This window comes from Apodemus sylvaticus, chromosome 8 (assembly GCF_947179515.1).
Source record: "Apodemus sylvaticus chromosome 8, mApoSyl1.1, whole genome shotgun sequence".
NCBI lineage: Eukaryota > Metazoa > Chordata > Mammalia > Rodentia > Muridae > Apodemus > Apodemus sylvaticus.
The window spans coordinates 29,133,626-29,157,575 of record NC_067479.1 but is presented as its reverse complement, the minus strand read 5'-3'; positions in this window follow the sequence as shown (position 1 = coordinate 29,157,575).

Here is a 23,950-nt window from a genome sequence, read left to right as displayed (position 1 = left end):
ATATGGATTTGCTTATATCTGGATCTTAGTCAATAAATAAATGATAATTAAGCTATAAACTATAAACCCAAAGAGGTATGGCAGAGAGAAAGAGACTAGGAGAGACACATGGATCTAACTGGGAGGGGACTATAGAATAAATTTTAAGGTTGGACTGGAGCCAGGGTCAAAGATAAGAAAATGGGGGAACCAAATGGGAAAGAGGAAGGGGAATGACAGAGGGAGGAAATAAGGGGAAAGATAGTTAGAACTGAGGGCAATTGAAGTCTCCAAATAATGAGGGAGCCAAAATCCCTACTGGTCATTCTTGTCATCAATCCAGTCACCAAACCTTTAATCTACAATCTGTCCTGCCTGCAAAATATGCTAAGGCAATGCTGCCATACTTTTGGGGACTAAGCAGTCAATGTCCAATTTGACTCATTCTGCTGTGAAATAGAACTCAGACGTAGCACTGTTTGGATGACGAAGAACCAGAAACTAAATAGGTAAAGTAAAACAAAATACCATTGGTAAAAACAAAGCAAAGCAAAGAAAAACAATCCAACAAGAAAAAGCAATAGAAAAGCAACAAAAGCCCAGTGGTATTCTGCCATGCTCATATATTGCTGCCTTATTCAGCCATCAGCAGAGAGGCTTTTTCCTGATGCAGATGGTAGCAAATATAGAGACCACAGCATGATATCAGAGAGAGAGAGACCTTTTAAACAACAGCCTTTTCCCACATTTATTATATTTACAGCAGTTTTGCATGAATTCTGGATGTTACTACAGGTGGATACTTTATCTCCAGTAATTTTATCTGTAGAAAAGATACTTAGTCCAAATATTTTAAACAATCATAGAACTCTGTCTGTAAATATGATACACTTTTGGAAGAATACATTTTGATCATTGTCTTTTTAAATATGAAAGCTAAAAGAAATAATTCATTTCCAGTGCAAGAATAGAACAAATACCAACATTCACACCATATAATTTGATCAACATAAAGCATTAGAAATAAAATGCCAGTTTATTCAACCTTACTTATTCATATGGGTATGTTCATATGTTGAAGTTCATGGTGAATATTTTTTTCATTTGATATAAGCTAGAAGCTGTTATGAAAAGAAAACTGTAATTGAGAATATGCATATGACTGGTCATTACGCTAACCCATGTGGGATTTTCTTGATTGATGATGAGTGTGAGAGAACTAAGTCCATCCTACTTAGTGACATTGGTAGCAGGTAGTTTTGAAAGACATTCTTAGAAGGGGGGATAAAATTTCAAGGGGAGGAAATACAGAGACAAAGCATGGAGCAAAGACTTGAGGAAAGGCCATCCAGAGACTGCCCTACCTGGGGATCCATCCCATATACAGACACTAAACACAAACAGTACTATGGATTCCAAGAAGAGCTTGTGACAGGAGCCTGATACAGCTGTCTCCTGAGAGACTCTGCCAATACCCGACAATCACAGAGGTGGATGCTCATATCCAACTACTGGACTGAGTGTGGGGTCCCCAGTGGAGGAGTTAGAGAAAGGACTGAAGGAGCTGAAGGGCTTTGCAACCCCATTTGAAAAACAACAATATCAACCAACCAGACACCCCAGAGTTCCTAGGGTGAAACCACCAACCAAGGAATATACCTGGAGGGACTCATGGCTCCAGCCACAGCTGGAGCAGAGGATGGCCTTATTGCGCATCAATGGGAGGAGAAGCCCTTGGTCCTGGGAAGGCAGGATAGCCCAGAAGGCAACTCTTACAAAAGAAAGGATTTAATTTGAATGCTTACTGTTTCAGAAGATAGCATTTTCTCAATGTGGTGGGAAGCCCGGTGGTGCTGAGACAAACATGGTACTGAATAAATATCTGAGGGCACTACCTCTTGAACTATCTGCAGGGACAGAGGAAGGGAAGGAATGAAAGAGGGAAGTGGAGAGAGACAGAGACGCAGACAGAAGCAGTGAGTCACAGGAAGATATTGCATCTGCTGTGGGATTTTGATATGTTACCATCCCTCCCCTGGAGACCTACTTACTCCAACATAGCAGGAACTGAGGTATCTCCATCAAATCTCTCTTGAGAAACCTCAGAGAACCCCAAGAATGAGAAATCACAAGAAATAGGGGAAACAGAGGGAATGTAGAACATCAGGACATTATGTTTTGTCGTTATATCCTAGAATCTTTTTGTCTAATAAAATGCTCGAAGGGAGTGAATCTGGATGGGAGAGGAGCTGAGGAGAGAAACTGAGAGTAATAGAGGTAGACCAAATTGTTGTCAGGTTATATTGTATGAAGAAAGAATCTGTTTAATAAAAGAAGGATAGAGAAAAAAAAAAGAGGAGCTATCCTCTCAGAGGCTCTACCAGCAGCTGATTGAGAAAGATGTAGATACTCATAGCCAACTATCAGACTGAAGTTCAGGACCTCCACGAAAGAATTAGGGGAAGGATTGAAGGAACTGAAGTAGATGTTAATGTCAATTAACCTGGACCCTGGGAGCTCCCAGAGACTGAGCCAGCAACCAAGGCGCAGCCAGGGGCTAGTCAGTGGCCGCTGGAACATATATAGCAGACGACTGTTTTGTCTGGCCTCAGTGGGAGAAGAGGCATTTAATCCTGTAGAGACTTGATGCCCCAGATAATGAGGATGCCTGGGAGTGGGAAACTGGGATGGGAGGGAGAATGGGGTAAAAAATTCTGGGAGAGGGGACTGGTATGTGGGGCAACATTTGGAATGTAAATAAGTAAAATAATAAAAAGAAAAAGAAGAAAAGAATATTTAAAACTTCCACAATTTTCAAAAAAGAAATATCTTGAGTTTTAATATTATAATGTAAATAATGTTTTTATTTATTTCTATGTGTATTTATGAACATGTTCATATACATATATTCAAATGTGTTTGATATATGCATATAGGTATGTATATGTGTATGTGTATGCATATAATTTTATATGTATATATGCCTGTGTGTAAACATTCATGTATATATGTGTATGTTTACACACACATAGACATATAGATATGTAGCTATGTATGTGTATATATGTAGACATGTGTATGTATGTATGTGTGTGAGAGAGAGTTAGAGTGTGTGATAATATACACTTCATTCTGAATTCACAGAAGAGAGAATTGATTCTCAAGAAGTTCAGCCAGCTTGTGCTTGGTCACATGGGTAGTCAATAAAGTGTGAACCAAGTTTCCTTTCTAACAAGCCCCAATGATTTGAGTCATTCAACATAGGAATGCCTTTGTGCCTTTTTATGGACATAGTTGCAAGTTCGTTTTGTGAATAGAACTACTTGAAGTTAAACTGTCTCTAGAATGCACACTTACAGGCACTATGTCTTCTTTAAAATAGTTTGGATTGTGTATTTTGATCAGCAATGGCTGGTTAATCAGTAGCTGTTCCTCCTGTGTCCCTTCCCAAAATATAAGATGCTTTCAGTTAGAATGTGTTTTTCAAAAATATTGAACCTGTAATTATATTTATCCAGTGGCACCTGTTATGATCCCTAGTTTAATCTTAAAATCACACTTACTACTTCAAATGACTACATTTGGGTCTGCTGTGGATATGCAAGTTAATTAGTTTGCTCTCTGGGTTAAAGGGTTATTCAATTTTCAATCTACATTAAGGCTAAACCCAACCTTGGGTTATAAAAGTTAAATATATAATCTAGTTAGTTCTCTCCAGAATATTTCTTCAGATGGAAGATAGAAATAAAAAAATCATGAGCTCTGGTTTTTGGTTCTCTGGATTAATCTGTGACAGCATGATTCTGCATCATGTGCTTAAGAACTTTAAAAAAAGTTCTCAGAACTTCAACAAAGTACTCAGAACTTTAAAAAAGCTTTCTCTGTGCTTTTATGTTTTTAAATAAGTAAAGGGATCTATAAAACTGTAATACAGTTGGAGTATCTTACTGTTAACAAAAGTAATTACAAGACTGTAATGTTTACATTATAGTCACAGAATAAATGAACTGGCAGAGGATTTTTAAAGAAACAAACTCCCTTTCAGGTGAGGCTAGGGATAACTTTTCTCCTTCAGCAGTATTCATAGCATCGCCCAGCAAGATGAATGCTGTGAAGTCAGGTGCCATGTTGATTTCTACAAGTTCCATTACTTAAAATGGACTGCAGAGTGCTTGGCCCTATGTGGAAGTTCTGAATTGAGCTACCTACCTCAATAGATCATCATGGAAAGATGATGAATACTAGAGGCAGTTAAAGGCTACAGGGAAACCCTGAGTTCAGGGCACAGCGGCACAGGTACACATAATGTACTCTCCGTAGTTTTCTAGAACAAGAATAAGACTTGTTCAATATTAAGGCTTATCATCAATGGAATGTGAGATGGTCAGGATATTACACGAGTTAAAGAGGGATTATTGGTAATAGCTAGGAGAGAAATGTTTATTTCTCTTCCAGGAGGGAGGCTTTAAGAGGGTTCATATGCTTCAGTAGATGGCCATTTACTCAAGACCACACAGACACCATTGAAAGGAGTCAATGAAGAGAGAGAAAGTCACGAGGCAGAGAGAGAGAGAGAGAGAGAGAGAGAGAGGGAGAGAGAGAGAGAGAGAGAGAAGGGTGGAGAGAGGGAGGGAAGAAGGGAGGGAGAGGGAGAGGGAGACACACAGGAAACGCGAAAGAGAAAAAAAAGTTGAGAAGCAGGATTTTTGAAAAGTGATGGAGAGAAATAATAAGGGAAGAATTTGAATAGAGACAATGATTTTTTTCTTTGCTTTGCTTTTAAAGCCTTTTTTAGTTAGATACTTTATGTATTTCCATTTCAAATGTTATCCCCTTTCATAGTTTCCCCTCCGGAACCCCCCTATCTGATCTCTGCTCCCACTGCTTCTATGAAGGTACTCCCCTCCCTCCTACCCACTCCCACCTCACAGCCCAGGCATTCACCTACTGGGAATCAAGGTCCCTCTTCCCACTAATGCCTGACAATGCCATCCTCTGCTACATATGCAGCTGGAGGCATGGGTTGCTCCATGTGTATTCTCTGGTTGGTGGTTTAGACCCTGGGAGCTCTAAGGGAGGGGGTTCTGGTTGGTTGATATCGTTGTTCTTCCTATGGGATTGCAATCCTCTCCAGTTCCTTCAGTCCTTTCTCTAACTCCCCCATTGGGGGACCCATTTGGGGACCCTCTTCTCAGTCCAAAGGTTGGCTGTGAGCATCCGCAATTGTATTTGTCAGGCTCTGGCAGAGCCTTTCAGGCGACAGCTATATCAGGGTACTATCAGCAAGCACTTCTTGGAATCAGCAATAGTGTCTGGGTTTGGATCCCCAAGTAGGACAGTCTCTGGATGGCCTTTCCTTCAGTCTCTGCTCCATGCTTTGTCTTCATATTTCCTTTAGACCGGAGCCATTCTGGGTTAAGAGTCTGGAGATGAGTGAGTGACCCCACTCCCCAACCAGGAGCCTTGCTTAACCTCTGGATGTGGCCTCTACAGGATCTCCCTCCTCTTTGTTGTGAGTTTCAGCTAATCTCATCCCTGTTGAGTTCTTGCTTTCCTGGCATCTGCTACTTGCTGGTAGCTACCCCCATTTCCCCCATCCCCCATTACCACACACCTCTCTTCTGAAAAGGAAAGAAGATTCATGATGATGACTTAAAAAAGGAAAAAAAACTACAGATTTGTGTATGATAAAGTCAGTAGAGTAGAATTAGAATGGATACATTATATTAGGTGCAAATTTTCTGTTAGAAAAATAGTCTCATTTAAACTGTGTTTCAGATCATTTAAAATTAAAAATGAAGTTTTGTGTACTGTGCAGATAATGAAAGATCTCAGTTTTATGAGTGTTTGATATTTTAAGTAATATATTTATCTTTATCTCTATCTCTATCTTTATCTCTCTCTATCTATCTCTATCTCTATCTATCTACATCTATAGGTAGATATATTTGTACCACCTGTGTGCTTGGTGCCTGCAGAAGAGGGCATGAGATCCTCAGGGACTAGACTCACAGGGACTTGTAAGCATCCATATGTGCTAGAAAAATGAAGAGAGTCCTCTGCAGGAACAGTAAGTTATTTTGACCACCAAACTATTTTTTCAGATTAGTAATAGTAATGGTTTGGGGCAACATATTATTTCACTTTGTTAACTTCCTAGAGAAAGGAAGGTTCTGTTTTCTTTGTCTAGTAACACTGCTGAGGATATACAAAGCCATGGGTCACATATATAAGACCATGACAATTATCTGCCGTATGTTTACCCCTGATTTCAGTTACTTGATTTTATAATAATTTTATAAATATTATACTTACTATATTTAATGTTTGAAATGCCTATGTGGATGAGTAAATGGCTTCAATATGAACAACCCATGAATCATAAATATCAAGAAAGTTCTTCACTCACATGTCTGATTTCTGGATAATGGGTGAATGAAATTGAAACTGAACACATGAGAATAGGACATTCATGATATTTTTCACCCATGAGTCATCATTCCACAGATCCACCAGGAAAGTAGGAGATATCTAAGCTTAGTGTTCTGACTTGGGGACATATGAATGATTAGTAGCCTAACACTGCCTGAAAAACAAGACAAACTGAGATGGCCACTACTTAGGTGGTCTGGATTTATAAAGGAGAGCATGAAGATGCAGAACTCTCAGCTCCTCCTGCACCACACCTGCCTGGATGCTGCCATACTCCTGCCTTGATGACAATGGACTGAACCTCTGAACCTGTAAGCAAGCCCCAATTAAATGTTCTTATAAGAGTTCCTTTGGTCATGGTGTCTGTTCACAGAAGTAAAACACTAAGACAAGGATGTAGGCTACTGAGATGGTTTTCCAAATTATAGGTTGCCGATTTGTCCTATTGACGGTGTCTTTTGCCTTTAAGTTTTATCAGGTCCCATTTATCAATTTTGATCTTTGAGCCTGAGCCATTGGTTTTCTGTTCAGGAAATTTTGAGGCACTTTCCTACTTTCTATTCTCTTAGATTTGGTGTTTCTGGTTTTATGTTGAGGTCCTTGATCCTCTTGAACTTGAGCTTTGTGCATGGTGATAAATATTGATCTATTTTCTTTCTTCTACATACAGACTCTTTTTAAATGTAAGTCATCACTGTGCTTCTCTTCTATTCCATCCCCGTCACCACATACCTTTTCCAAAGACTGAACAAATACAGTGTATAGCAAATTCCATACAGAATCTGCCCTTGACATTATCATAGACTTATTTATTTCACTAAGGGTTACATGACCATTTCTTGTGATCTAGCCTTAAAAGCACAGCACATCACAATGTTGAGTATAGGATTTTAAAGGATGACATTTCTTTAAGTGAAAATGTCATACTAAATTCCACGTGAGGACTTAAAAGATAATTTTAATGCTTTTGAAATGGTTTTTCCATTTTTATTTTGTATATGAGGGGGTTTTTTTTGACTAAGTGCATGAATATATACTACCTATGTGCTTGAAATACTGGAAGCCAGAAGATGTTACCTGATACCCTATCACTGCAAGTATGAAGCATTCTGAGTCTCCTGATAGATTCAAGGACATTAATGTTGGTCCTCCGCTAGACCAATAGGCATACAACCACTGACCCATCTCTGCTGTCCCTGATTGTAATATGAGAAAATTAGCTATGCAATGTATGTGAGCTGGGTTTTTCTTTCTTTCTTTTCTTTTATCTCTGTTTTTGTGCTGTATATGTGCACATATGTGAATTGAGTGATGCTTATGTAAATGCCGGAGTAAGCCATCTTATATCTCTCCCCTATATTCTCAGTCTATTGCTTTGAGACAGTCTTTTCACCAAAAGCCTCTCATTATTTTAGGTAGGCTGGATAAGGAGCAGGTTCTCAAGATCCACCCATCTCAGACCCAAATGTTGTGTTTACAGGATCATGGAGGATAGTTAACCATGTGAGACTTGGGAACTCAAACTCAGGTTCTCATCCTTGCAGAGTACATGCTCCTAGGGATAGTTTGTGCTTTATGCTTTCGGGAAAATATATATTTTTGCTTCAGATTAAACCCAGTGAACCATGATCAAGAACCAAGATCATTGAATTTATTTGGTCAGGAAAAGCTGTATTTCTTCACAAGTTAATTGTGTAACCAACAATGATTATAGAAAGGAGCAGTGTTTTAAAGTAATCTAACAGAAAGCATTTTAATTAATATTGTACCTCATTGAGATTGTATAGAATTTCAAATATGAAAAATTTTTTACTTTTTATCTTTTGAAACAACCTTAAAAACTATGTCTAATTTAATATAAAATTTTAATTCTGGAATTATCAAACCAGAAGCAAATCATAGCCTAAAAAAATAAAACGTAAGTAAAAATACAATTCTACAACAACTGTATGAATAGCCTCTACCCTTCCTTAACCTGAGATTCATTGAGATAAAGACAGTGTGTATTCAAACTGCTTTCATTTAATCACAATGGTCCATAATCTACGGGAGATGGAAATATACACCACTGGAGATGCCCTGGAGAAATTGTTAGAAGATATCAATTAATAGGTATTGTCAGATTGTTATTGCTTGATATGCCACTGTTTTGACTGTCAAGAATATTGAAATATTAATAGTTTAAGCCCCTAGAATTTAAATGTCTTTAAAAACCACAAAAACATACTGTACTGCTGTGTTTATTACAGGAAATATTATATTAGATTCACTTTTATTTCATTTTAATTGAAAATTATGACATGGTAAATAGGCATTTTCTTGTGTTGATATTAAAAATGATGGCAGATGGAACTGCTATAACCCTGTATGGACAAGTTCCGGTAACTTTTGTATAATGAGTAGGTACAAAGTTTGAAGCATTTTCTAGCATTACCAAAGTAAAACTAATTTATTTATTGCCATAGAAACTGAAGGTGTGATGCCTTTTTTTTTTTTTAGATTCTAATAAACCAGAGTCTAGGGTGGTTAAATTTACCACATTTATGATTAAAACATTGTGTTAGCCAGACACAGGTCAGTATGTAGTAAGTGGGGCTTCCTCATTTTGATTATATTTTGTGAGACAAAAATCGATTCTCATTGGTGTAATACCAGTAGTGAAAACTTGTTGGATCACTTGTTCTTCACTTCACTTGTATCATCTTACAAGTAAAACAAGGCATATTTTCTTTTGGAAATAATTTATTGTATATGACATGCAATTGTATTATCCTAAAATAAAACTGTATAAAAATTATGCTACCTCTAAACATATTTGTATTTTAATGTATCAAAAAGAATTTGGTTACACTATACAATAGTTGCACCTTGAATGTTATGTTTTGATTTTATTTGCATTTGATAGAAAGAGTAATTTGTAAAAGAAACACATTTTAAATAGCATGTCTGCCGTCATTTAAGTGAATAATGATCATTGATACATTTTAGAAGTTTATAGCTCCTGTGTCCCCGTAGTGCTAGTCTAAAAAGCCATGAACAATCACCATATTAATCTTAGAAGCATGATTCTAAATTTTGAGCATCAAATATTTGGCTCCATGTTAATTATCTAAGTACTAAAATACGTACTATTTACGATATGATGAAATAAATTGATCAACTATGAAAGAATAAAACAATGTATTGAAATGTAAACATTTCCAGAGAGGATCCCAGAATGGCTGCCCTCTGAGAGTCCTAAAAAGCAGCTGAAAGAGTCAGATACAGACACTAGCACCCAGCCAATGAACAGAAGCCGGGAACCCCTTTGGTTGAATTGGTGAAAAGATGGAAGAAGCTGAGGTGGAGGGGGGTGGCACCATGGGAAGACCAGCATTCTCAATTGACCTGGACCCTGAGATCTCTCAGGCACTGAGCCATCACCCAGGCAGCATACACCAGCTGATATGAGGCCCTAACACATATATAGCATAGGACTACCTGGTCTGGCCTCAGTGAGAGAAGATGCAACTAACAGTGGAGAGACTTGAGGCTCCAGGGAGTGTGAAAGTCTGGGGGGGGGGGGGAGGAGCATCCTCTTGGAAATGGGAGGAGGGGCAGGGGGAGAATGTTTGGGGTGGGGAGTGGTGGTGTGGCACAGACCAAGAGTGGGATGAAGAATGGACTGTGAAAACAGATTAAAGAATAAAGAAAGGAAGGAAGGACGAAAAAAGAAAGAAAGAAAGAAAGAAAGAAAGAAACAAACAAACAAACAAACAAACAAAGAAACAAACAAAGAAACAAACAAAGAAACAAAGAAAGAAACAAACAAAGAAACAAACAAAGAAACAAACAAAGAAACAAAGAAACAAAGAAGCAAAGAAAGAAACAAAGAAACAACGAAACAAAGAAAGAAACAAATAAACAAATAGAAAGAAAAATGTTAACATTTCCTAATTTCTTAGTTTACAAAAGCACAGGAACAGATAGAGATAGATGATAGGTAGAAGATCATCAGGTTAGCAAAAGTGAAGGGGAGAGAGAGAGAGAAAAGAAAGAAAGAAAGAAAGAAAGAAAGAAAGAAAGAAAGAAAGAAAGAAAGAAAGAAAGAAAGAAAGAAAGAAGAAAGAAGCAAAGAAAGAAAGAAGCAAAGAAAGAAACAGAAAAAAAGAAAGAAACAAAGAAGCAAAGAAAGAAACAAAGAAGAAAGAGAGAGAGAGAAAGAGAGAGACAGACAGACAGAGAGAGACAGACAGAGAGACAGAGAGACAGAGAGACAGAGAGAGCGAGTACTACATGCAACTAAGGAATGCTGAGCTTTGGAGAATTAAGTCTTCGTCAGCGAAGAACCTACCAGGTTGGTTTCAATCCCAAATGGTCATCCATGAATCCATACATAAAAGCAACAGTGTACAATTGGAGCAAGTTATATTTAAAAATATTCATGTACAGACATACACATACAATGCATGAGAAAACAATTAATTTGAAAAAGAAAAAGAGGCCAGGGATCTCAAAACTAGTAAGAAGAGAATTTGGGAGTGTTTGGAGGGGGAAAAAAGGAAGCAGGAAGAGATATTACATTATAATCTCAATAAATGGATTAATTTTTTTAAAAAATTATACAATGACATGTCTTGCAGCACAGACTTAATCAGAAACAACTGGAAGCTTGTTTATATAGTAAACTGACACAAGTTATCCTTCAGAGCCAAAACCAAACAGAATCCTCAGAGCCAAAACCAAACAGAACCACTCTACTTTTAAAAATATTATTCAGAACTATCCTTGCTGTAATAATAGAAAATAATAGAAAATGTATGCAACTGGAGATAATTTTAAAGTCAGTCTGAAAGAGATAAATGTTACATATATTATCTTCTTTGTGGTTCCTAGATTTTTGTAGATACATAAAAGTATTGGTGTATGTATGTATGATAACTTAATGACTAACCCGAAATTTGTGGATAAAGTTGGCATAGGAAATGTTTTGTAACAAATCCCCTTTGGATAAATTATGACAGGTAATCTCTCAAGACTTGACCACATTGGGACTTGAAATTCTGATACTGCAAAGGAACATAACAGCTGTGGAGCAATGTGATTCGTGAATGTCATTTTTTACAAGTAGTGTGGCTTTTAATAGATGTGTTTAGCAGGTATGAAATAGCTCTCTACACACTTGCCCAGAGGGAAGCGGTTGGCACCAGCCCCTTACAGTCATCCCATATGGCAAAAATGCTCACACTCAAAATTCTTCCATTTGTCTGATAGACATTTTAGACTTAGTCAGGTCTCATTTACAGTTTATTAAAGAAACTATGAAGAAAATATACCTCAGTTAACTGTTCCTTTCTGTTACTTAACCACACTTGTCTATATTCTGCCTCAGGATCATACACGTGAAAATATGAAGAAAATATACCTGAGTTAACCATTCCTTCCTGTTACTTAACCACACTTGTCTATACTCTGCCTACTGGTGTTTCTGTGTGGGAAGTGAACCTCAGGTTTATCTTTAAAGACTTTTAAACTTGAAAAGAAATCTTGAATTTACATATAAAATTGCATTTATTCAAAGTTTGAAGAATATTTACAGTTGCCATAACTACTTATTAGATAGCTATTCTTTGATATTCAAAAGTTCTTTAACAGTTTTTTAAATTAGTATAGTTTGAAAATAATTAGTTTAGTTTATATCCCAACTGCAACTTCTCCCCCTTTCTCTCATCCCAGTCCTCCCCACCCTGACTTCTCCTCCCATTGTCCACTCCTCCTTTTCTCTCTAGAAAAGGGGGCTCTCCTACGGATATCAACCAACCTAGGCTCATCAAGTTGACATAAAACTACTTGAAGTTGCAGCTGCAGCACAATGGGGGCTGAGGCAGAAGCATCTGGAGTTCATGGGCCTTCTGGGCATCTTGTTTAAATGAGAGACGATTGTCAACGAAGCAAATAGAATGGAGAGTGGCAAGTTTCAACTGATATTTGGGCTTATGTTTGTAAATTTGTTCCCACTGCCCTGTAGTTATAAATGGAAACAGTTTAGCTAAGAAGTCTTTTTGTAGTTTTAAAATTTTGCCTCTCTGTGTGGGAAAACAGCAGATTGTAGAACAGCGGTATATGGAGACACATTACCAAGAGCCTAGCACATACATCAGGAGCTCTTCAAAACCCAATATTAATTTAAGCATGACTTGAAGTTACAAAATGGAAGTTACGTCATCTTCAACATAAAATATGTTAACAGAATAATCCTGTTGATGTTTGTAAAGCCTATAATAGATAAATTATAGTATATATAGAAATAATGGATTTTCTTCTAATATGGTGAATATTATGTGGGAGGTAATGAGATTCTGATTTAGAGTAATGATTATTTCCACATACTAATCTTACTTCTTCAGAACAGAGAAATTACTAAATATGTCGCTGAGGGGCACTCATGCCTGACACTATACATTTCAGCCACTAGAGGACAGTGTTGCTCTTCACATAAACCACAAGGGCCTTTAACTTGTTTCTTGTTTTGTTATTTCAATTTATCAAATGGTTATAGTCAGTTTTGAAATATATATCGCTAGAAAATATGGATATTTGCGAATAAATATCCAGAATACTTTTTAAAAGGCATGTATAATAAAAATAGGATTACAAAATATGTAAATCTTTGGTAACAAATAACTCTGCACTCTAATGTGTAAATATACTAACACAGGAAATTAATGTCTTTTTATATAACATGCTACCTTATTTATATACACATATTGAATAGATAATTTGTAAATATTCTCTGTTAAATCATTGAATGAAAATTGCATAAATGTTATGTAAAACATACACTATTTGAAAGTCATATATCTTGCAATATCTAGTAAACAGGAGAAGACAAACAGAAACCATTATTCTCATTAACAGAGTCAAATGTGATAGAACATTTTCCTCCTAAAAACAACTTTCTAGATCAGTTGTCCTAAAGGTATTCAATTTCTCATTTTCCAAAACATGCTCCTGTCATAACATACACACCACACAAATTAGCACTTTGCTTCGTTTAAAAAATTGAAAGTAAATAAAAATATATAAAAGCTCCTAAGAAAATTGTTTTCAGAGCAAAAATGATATTATTTCATCATATATTTCATCCTGTTTCCTAACACAAGTTAAATCTAATTGCTTTCCTAATTTTTCTCCAAGTATCTTCAGGAAAATTCCTAAATCCAGCCAGGAAACCACCTTTCTTTATTGTTGCCAAAAGCCAAAGTGTGTTTGTATAAGCACGTGAGTGTGTGTGAATGTATGTTTGTATTTGCAAGTGCCATATGTATGTTTGTGGGCAAATGTGTATGCGTTTGTTGTGTTTGTATGTTTGTGTGCATGTGTGTTGTGTTTCATGAATTATGTTAGATAACAGACAAATCAAGAAATGTGAAAAATAACCTTTCGGCGTATACTAATAGCTATATACTAAAACGTTTATTAAAACAAAAAATTTACTGTGAAATGTCTTACTAAGAAAGTTGCTCCTTTAAAGCAAAATTCCTTCTAGCACTCCCAAGAAGACTATACAGGTCATGACAAGTTCGAAGTCTGATCTGAATCTAAACTAAGTAATTGCACTGTAAGTCTCCAATTCCCTTTTCTACTCTTTTCTTTTCCAAGTAACAGGTTTCAATTAAAAACTATTCAAAATATGCATGCATTATTAAACACACACAGAGAGATGCTGAGTCTCACACTTGTCAAGCTCTGCTAACTAAAAGGATATGACACTGTAGCCTTTTCTCTAGGAATCCACTTCTGCCCTACTAAACACCACAGCTTAGCAGTCAGGAAACTCCTACCTCCAGTGAGACAGAGCCTGCTTCTTTCACAAACCAGGCAAGACCCTCTGCCCTACACACTGATTCCCTTCATTAAAAATACAAGCATTCCTATCAAGTAAGCATGTGCTTATCTCCATTTTCCAGGATAGATAAATTGTTTGTGAACTCACCTCATATGCCAAGCCAAGGAAATTGGTGTGACAGTTTTGGTTAATATTTGAGGAACTAGAATAGGCAACTTTCTCTGTTTGGTGCTAAGTTAATTTTATATGCTGAAAGAATTCTACAAGATAAGAACCAGAGCACAGACAGGAATAGTGAGGAGATGGATAACGTAATTTGAATCAAAAAGATATATGGTGATGCGTTTCCCGTCAAATTACCTGACAAGTCCAAAGACATGAGTTATATGTTGAGGAAAGAGCGTTGTTCAGGACTATGCTTGCCGTCCTGGGACTCTCATAGATAAATGGACAGCTTTCTATATGGTGGAAGTTAGATATTATATTCAAGATAAAGCATTTGACTGACAGATCAGTATTCAAGGAGTACCTAACATATTAACATCGTCATGCAAATTAGGAAAGGCGTCCGGAAGTCATTATTTGACATTAGTGAACATGTGGGCTTGTAGAACTAAAATCCAGAGTGCTCAGGAGCTGAAGATTTCCATAAAAATACTGACATGTCAGATGAGTTATGTACTTAAAGCAAGATAAAATAAAATGGACCACTGTCAATAAAATGCAATACAATTTCTTTCCTAATATATTTTATGAAAGTGTCTTAATTTTTTAAAAATAATTTAACCATAAGAAAAAGTATTTGTGTCAGGAGAATATATTCAAAGTATATATCTAAAAAAACAAATATTTAGTAACTATGATGATGTTCCTCTCTAGTGAATATTAGTATTAGTTTCTTTTGATATTTTTCTCTGTCTTTAGTGTTATACATTACAGTTTCCTAATATTTAATAATCATATACCTATTTACACAGCATAGTAATCTATATTCTCAAGGTTCTTAATGGATTCAAATTGATTTCAACTTTGCAGAAGCAAGAATTCTTAAAATGTATTTGTTTAAATTGTACTGATCTCTTCCACTGTCCACGCATTCCTGTTTCCTATGTTTTAGATAATATTTGCTGACTTTGCTCATTAAAACTATGGGAATTCCATAAGTTTTCTTGACACTTTCAAATGAGTTGACCATAGAAAAATTTATCCCCATCAAATCTAACAGTCTGCTATGAACACTTAATATGGTTCTACATTCTATTCTGTGTTGTAGGACTGGGCTCAGAGCCTGATAACTAGAAACTGCTGGTTCTGCTGGAATAATTCCTTATAAAGGAGCTGATGTCCACATAAATATAGACTGCACATGTATGCCAGAAACCATTCACCTTTAAACCTAACCCAGCTTCTCCTGAGTACAATCATTTATTTGCTGTGATCAAGTTAACACTAACTGAATCATTCCCATTTTGTAGGCTTTGAGGAGAGATCCAACTATGAATGTCTTTGAGTTTTGCTGTGTTTGATCTTTTCACCTGTAATTATTTTCCTGTGGTTCAAGAGCACAACGCTTCATGCTTTTATACAGCGTTTTTTTTTTTAATTATTTTGCACTTGAGTTTATATTGTCCTCTACTTGCCTTGTGATGTAGACAGTAATTTCCCCAGTTGTTACAGAGTCATTTCAATTTTCTAAACAATTTAGCACCAAACTACAGCAATTCAAAATATGCAGGTAGAATTTCATTATGACTTTCCTCGGTTTTTTCTCCAGTATTTTACCTGTAGAAATATGATTCTCTTTACATGCCTATGTTTAAATAAGGGCTGTTCAATTATGTCATGTATATGTTCTGTCCACATAACAAATACTGACTCTGGGCTGATAATTATTCTTTGATCACAAAGAAAGTTTATTCTTAGATATAATTTCAAATGTTTCAATAAAAACTGACTGTTATCTTTCAAGCTCAAATCACTTTCCAAAAACGAATTTGAAGAAAGTCTTAACACTGTTCCAGTGTGGTTATAGGATAAAATGATGAACCAAACCACCTCATTTAATTGCTAAAATATATTAGGAGCCTTAAGTAAAATCACAACCAGCACACAAAAGATATCTCTACCTCAAACTTTGTCAAATCACCTTTAGATAACTAGGTTATTTGTACTTTAAAAAAAAAAAATGCATCCAGAGGTGAGTGACATTTCACTACAGATAAAAACAGCAAAGAAATTCATGATGAGATTTTTAACAATATCTGCCACACACACATGTGCGAAACATACCAGAATACATCACTATACACAAATCAAAATGACTTAGCGAGATACCATGAACACAATGGATGTGGACAAAGTGCATCAGTCAATCACACATTGCTAGTGGATACGTAATAGGGGTTGGATATGAAATCTCCTACAAATGCTTGTGTATGGGCAGTCTGGACTGCAATCTAGCAGTCTTCAATAATAGGCCCTTCAAGTGATAATGGGACAATGAGAACTTTAATTTTTATCAATGGATTAGTTGACTGACAGATTCATCGTAATGGGCTACCAGAAAATGCTTGGAACTTTAAGTGGCAGTGTCTAGATGGAGACTATGGTTCACATGTTGAAGGGTGAATTTACCTTAAAGGCTAAGTATTTCTCCTTCCTGACAACCAGGTGAAGAGGTACTTTGCTCAGACTTATGTTCCTTGTCATGAAAGTCCTCCTTAAATCGCTAACAATGAAGCCAAGCAGACAAAGACTCTACACTCTGAAATACAGAACTCAAAATTATTTTACTTTAGTAGATTTTCTTAAACATCTTTATTTTAGCAATAGAAAGTATGTAAAGCAGTGTAGCTATACTAAAAACAGTTCTTGTGAGGGGATTTCAGCTTATACAGTCATGTGCATATTGTGAATTTATAAGGCCTGTGTTAGGGTCACCAGGACTGACATAAATGCTACATAACCCCAATGCTAGGGAATTGGATAGAGATATACCCCTAAAGTTTATTTTCAAGTCAAAATGATAATTCAGTTTCAGTGAAACCAGTTGACAAAAAAATAGAATGGTCATTAATAGAGGCAAACTACTTATTTTATCCTCTGGCCTTTTATGAACATCACCTATCCCAGGACACTAGAGGTAAAGGAGATAGGAGGACCAGAGGTTCGAGGTAACTCCTAACTGTACAGCAAGCTAGAATCCAGCCTGCGCTAGAAAGTCTGTCTTAAAAAATCCACTGGTTTTCTCAGGGTAATTAACATCAATGCTTGAACACCTCAGATACAGCACAGCTTATAGTCCTTTTCACAACAGTGCCAATCATTTTAATTTAGGACGGGTGTAAAAGAAAATGCTTTCAAAATCAGGGCTAAAAACTGAAAGAATTCAAATATAAAGTGCACATACTGTCTAATTCTTCTTTGTATGTATGTTTGGTTTAGCATTTTGTATAGGACAATCACTTGGTCTGTGGGAAAATCTATTTCTTCCACAGTCAGAATTTTTTCAGCTGCCTGTAATAATAATAATAATAATAAAATTACAGGCCATGAACTTGAAAGAGAAAATAAAGAACTATATGGGAGTGCTTAGAGGAGAGGAAAGAAAGAAATCATGCAGTTATATTACAATCTCAAAAAAAATCAAATATTTTTTAAAGTACCCAGCACATGGAGATCTTTCAGATGACTGTATTATATATTGTATTGAAAGAACATTGGTGTCCTAATGTTTTCTCTGTTACAATGAAAAAAACCATGAACAAGTCAACCTGGGGTAGGAAATGCTGTATTTTTATCTTACACATCAAGGTTCACCACTGAGGAAAACCAGGGCAAACATTCAATCAGGAGCAGAGGTACAAACCATTATGATTATGTGATTATGAAGGAATGCTGCCTACTGGCCCCTTCCATGGCTCATATTTAGCTACTGTTTTTATACCTCCCAGTACCGCTGGCCTTTCCCCACAGTGGAGTGGGAATTGTCATAGTAATCAAGAAAATGGCCCATACCTAAATCTATATCTACATCATCTGCGAACGGTTGGAGGACGTGAAATGGCCAGGCCTGCAAAATCTTAGTTCTTTATATATTTAAGAAGCATTCGAAGGAAGTTAAGCAAGTCATTTTTCATACCTTCAGAAGAAGATGTATCAAACAAATACTATTATCTATATTGATAACTAACCAATTATCAATCAATAATTGCTAAAGCTTTATTAGTTGTATTGAGCCAGTGCTTCATATATCCCTGGCTGGACTTCAGTTTCTTATATAACTGAAGATAACTGTGCACTCCTTCTCCTCCTTCCTCCTTTCCAAAGGGTGAGGAAAAGAGGAATGCATTACTCATTCCCTGTTCATGAGGTAGTCGGGACAGATATTAGAACTCTGTGCATTCTAGGCAAGCACTTTTCCGACTGAACTCAATCCCTAATCTGTGCCATTATTTGTAAGGAAGCCGAGAATAATCAAAAGAGAGGAATGTTGCTCTTCTGAACACATACTACCCTCTCCACAATATCAGCATCTGGAATGTCTAATTTTTAAGCCTACTTGTGATTACACAAGGTTTGTTCCACCATTATCCAATCATTGTCGTACTTTCAAAAGCAATCCCTCTATTATATATTATCTCAATAAAATCCAAAACTCTCTTCAACACTTTGCTTAGATCTCTGTACTGACTTAAGTGGGGATTCAGCCTTACTAGCCCTGTGCCTTTATAGCACAAGAAACAGAATGTGGCATCTTACCTGTAAGCAGGTTCTCAGTAGCTCCTCATATTTGCCTCATCATAACATTCATTTACTAAAAATTTCACTTGTATCTGCTATTTTGACTAGCTTATATTTTCCTGAAAGCATCTTTCTTTAACACTAAGGGTTAGTGATACCCCATCCTCCTAGAACACCAGTAAGTTAAAGTTTTACTGCCCTTGCTATCTTGCTGTTCTTTTCTGTTTATTTATGAACATAATTTTATATGTATACGAGGCTTAACCAAAAAGTGCAGGTTATATTCAAACACATGCACACACATTAAATGTGTGTGTGTGTGTGTATTCATGTAACAAAGATTAATGAAAATAAGGCCATTAATTTGAAAGTGAGAAAGTAGGGGATATATGGTCAGGTTTGGAAAAGGAAAATACGAAGAGTGAATAATAATATCAAAAGATAAAATGAATAATTTACAAATCTCATACACTTTGGTTTTCCTGATGTCAGAAATCTTCTAATTTCCTGAAACCATCCCTTACTGAGGGTTAGTAGTCAGATATGGCGAGAGCATTCGAGAGCAGAGCTCTTTTGCAGCAACCACGTGCATGAAAAAGACAATTGGAGAATCATCTGGTGCAGGGATTTTATGAAAGGCCAGGCCTGGGGAGCTTGGTGTGGTGACCTCAAGAGAATGGAATCAGCAGACCTCCTCCCAAGATTTCCAAGGTCTGATCAATGACTTGGGCAAAACACCAGTCCTACTTTAGGCTCAAGCTTTTTCTTTCCTAAGTGTGGTTGCTAATACATTTGTATCCTCTCTACATGTGATCGTGACAGATCATTAGGTGAAAATTTGATCGGTCAATCAAAGCATCTGCCAAATGTGGATGTTCAGTTTGGGGATGCAGGCACTTGTGTTTCACTGTATCTGCTTCCCCTAGTGTGTGTGTGTGTGTGTGTGTGTGTGTGTGTGTGTGTGTGTGTGTGTGTGTGTGTGAGCGCAGGCATTCGCGCACAGCTGTGTTCATCTGTATGTGTGTGGGAGTGTGTTTATATATGCATGCCTATCCATTTGTTATGTTTGGAAATCAGAGGTAGAATTTATTGTTTCCTTAATCGCTTCTTTTAACTGTATTTTGTGGTAGGGTGTCCAACAGATCCAGGAGCTCATTGATTTGAAAAGACTGACTGTCCACAAGCTCCTGGGGTCCAGACCGTGTCCCTGTCACCAGCACTTAACAAAGAGGTGTGTACTACTGCTTTGGATTCCTCATAGGTTCTCAGGATCTAACTTAATTCCTTCACTGGCACATCAAGGACTTTACCCTCTGAGTCATCTTCTCAGCCTCCCTATCCTCATTTTGATAGATTCTACACAAAAGGTGGTTATGGTTTAGAAGTTCATAGAACTAATATGTGCACATCTGGGAACATCAACCACGTTTAAAGTTAAGATCAGTATCCACTTTCCGTCCATAGATGGCAGCAACGTACCAAGTCTCACACAACTTTCCCCCAGCCTGTGAAAAAGTTATGTGTATAGTAAATTCCATGTTTTCTTAATAGTAAAGAAAAATATTTAAAAGAAACTATAGCACCAACAGAATATGAACAAAAATACTTTTAGCAAACCTTCTGCCAGTCTCAGGCTTTTATTCAGTGAACCAAAGGTTTCTTCAGTTAGCCCAGCGTGAGAGTCTTTGTCATTTTAACTGCAGGCCACAATAGATACCATAAAAATAAAACTCTTTTAAAGATAATAGCAATTCAAAACAATACCAAGAAAATGTCCCATCTTTTAGTCGTGGCTATTGAAAATGGATTAATACATGCATGCAGTTTTCTTTTGTTTGTTCAAAAAATTAAAAAGGCTGGAAAGCACTTGCACACAGAAACCTTTTACACGGAAAGAATAGAGCAAAGTAAAGAAAGGAGATTTCCAGATTTAGACACTGAAGACAAAGCAAATCAAGAGCCACCGGCCCATGGGAGACAAGAAGAGCTGCGAGAGGAGATTGAACTGAAGGAATATAATAAATCTAAACAATGCCTCAGACTCACTATCAGAGCACAAAACATTTTGGGCAGCTATTGAATTTTCTGTCTATGAAATTCCTTATCACACGTTGAATCATATTAGTTCGTATTTTTCCCTTTCTAATTTAAAAGTTCATTATGAATGCTGTGGAAAAATCACACTCATGTTGAGAAAGCACTTGTGTGACAGAAATGTACTTTCATTTTAAACTGTGAGGGAGAAATGACATGAGAACTATTCTATGTTGTACAACGTGTAAAATCTGGAAATATTACTATGTGTTGTGCTGTCAGTGCGGTAACCATAAATGAGAAGATTTGGAGTGATGCATACATGCATTTTAACAGTTATTTGAAAGAGAAACTGAAGAAAGAAGCAAGGGTACGAGGGAAAGGAAAGCAGAAGAAAAGGCACATGAGCCACCAGAGAGAGAGAGAGAGAGAGAGAGAGAGGCAGAGGCAGACACACACAGAGAGACAGAGAGAAACAGAGAGGCAGAAAAAGAAGCAGAACAAGACAGAGAGACAGAGGACAGAGACAGAGAGTGAACCAGATGAAGCTCACGAAAAGAAAATAATTGTAATTGTTCACAAAGTTGACAGTAAATTTCCAAGGCAGCCTATAGATGTGGGTTTATTCATGTCAGGGTGAATCTTTCAGGACTGGCTTACTCAGCACCTTGACTCTAAAATCCATAAGTCCTGTAACTCCTCCAGGACCTACTATCCAGTTATGTTAGGTATCTTGTGTTTCTACTCAATAATAATAATGAAAATGATAATGATAATAATAATAATAATAATGATAACAATAATAATCGTCATAATGTATTATTAAATGACTTTCTTTTGTTGTCTTTGACGACCAAGTTCTGTTCTGTTAGAAATAAATTAAAAAGGTATCCCTCTCCTTTTTTCCACAGTTCCTAATTTGGAGCTTATTTTCATTTGTATTACTCCACAAGTTAAAATAACACTCTGTCTTTCTAAATGAATTTATGTTTCCAAAGCTGCCGTACAAATCAAGAGACTGAACTCCTCTAGTCTTCGCTTTTCTTCTCAGCCTATGGTCAAACTCACATGGTAGCAAAGGTGACCATAAAATTCCTACACATCTCTGGGATACTTGCTTATAACTTTGGGCTTCTTTTTTATTGGTTACTTTATTTATTTACATTTCAAATGTTGTCCCTCTTCCTGGTCTCTCCCTCCCTTCACAAACCCATTCCCACCCCCTTCTCCTTTGCCTCTGTGAGGTGCTCCCCACCCACTCACTCCACCCTAGCATTGCCCTACATGTTTAAAATTGTATTCACTCATGAAGAAAAAAAATTGATGTTGTCATGTTTTAACATTGTTCTGCATAAATCAAATAAAACTAACAGGTTTGAGGAACTCTATAGAAAAATCTAAAAAGTTGCAATATTTAATATAGGTTTTCATTTGCGCCTGAGCCATTCATATTCTTTCACAGTTTGCATTTTCTAGCAAATCTGGGCATCACCATGGCCCAAATATTTACATTTCCTCTGGTAGAGACCTTTGGGGAAGTACCAACTTTTTTTTTTTTTTTTTGAAAACACTGCTGAAAAGCAAAACGTTTCTTTATTTAATATAACAAGTATTCACTGGAATTAAGAGATAAAATAAAACATATAATTATGTCATTTGTATTAAAAATGTCTTCACAAAGCAACTTCTGTAAAAATGTGATGATATTGAAATATTCCTGATAGGGATGTAGTTACATGAGAAATTAATATTAGGGAGATATTTCATTAAGAACATTTATTGCTATTTCTAGGTCATCACTTTAAATAAGATAATAACATTATTTTTGAAATGACAATATGAGTGGAACTTCCAAGTTGCCCTTGTCCCTCTAGAAACAAATATAGATTGAGATTGAATAGCTAATGAAATATGAAATTATTTTGAGGCAGCAATTAAAAATAGTTGCATAGTTTTTAAGTGTTTGTTGCTGGTAAAAAGCACATTAAAAACACAAAATATACCTATGGGCTAATTCTTAATCACTAGACATTTTATAGAGAATATATCTGATAGAGCATGCTTTTAATGCAACAGTGTCCAAATATTTCAATGCTTTTTCTTATCACCTTTAAACGATAAGCATTTCTTAATCTCATTTCTTTAAATCAGAAAGGAATATCCCCCATTTAGTAGATAGTAAGGTGTGTGGAAATTAGGTCCTATAGTATATATAACCAAATGTCCCTGGACTGGACCTTATGTATAGATCAGAGTGTAAATAGAAGATTACACAAATGTTTAAATGTCTTTTGTTTTTCATTAAGAGAAACGATGAAGTCATCATATAGCCAAATGGCTTGGAGAGGGGTGAAGGTTTTAGTGTAGAACCTAATCTAACACACACCTTGCCTACTGCTACACATCTCATGGAGCTGTTACAGGGTTAGCCAAACAGAAACGGTGAATTATACTGTTCCTTTCAAAAGCCACGGTGGTTGAAATTAAACTGACAAAAAATCAGCTGTATGATATGTGGTGTACTTTCTCAAGAGCAAAAAGTAGATGATAATTCCCATAAAAAAGTCATCATTGTGGGATGAGATATTAAAATTGCTAATTAGAAGCATATAAAAGTATGTCTCATATGGTATCGCCTTTGAGAATTTAGACATAGCCTGTGGATATTTTGAAAATATCAAATACTTCTAAGAGAACACAGAATTATTTTTATCCTGAAATTAAGATCCAGTTTTGCATTCTCATTCCTTGCTATATGCATAAGCACTGTAATAACAGGTGAAAATATACTTACATAAAATCATAACATCCAATCTGTTAAATTATAATAATATACATATGTTCACTTTTACTACACAAAGTAACTATGTATGAATTATTTCATTGACCACAAACCAAGTAATAGGCATATCAAATTTAGTAGTAAATAGTAGA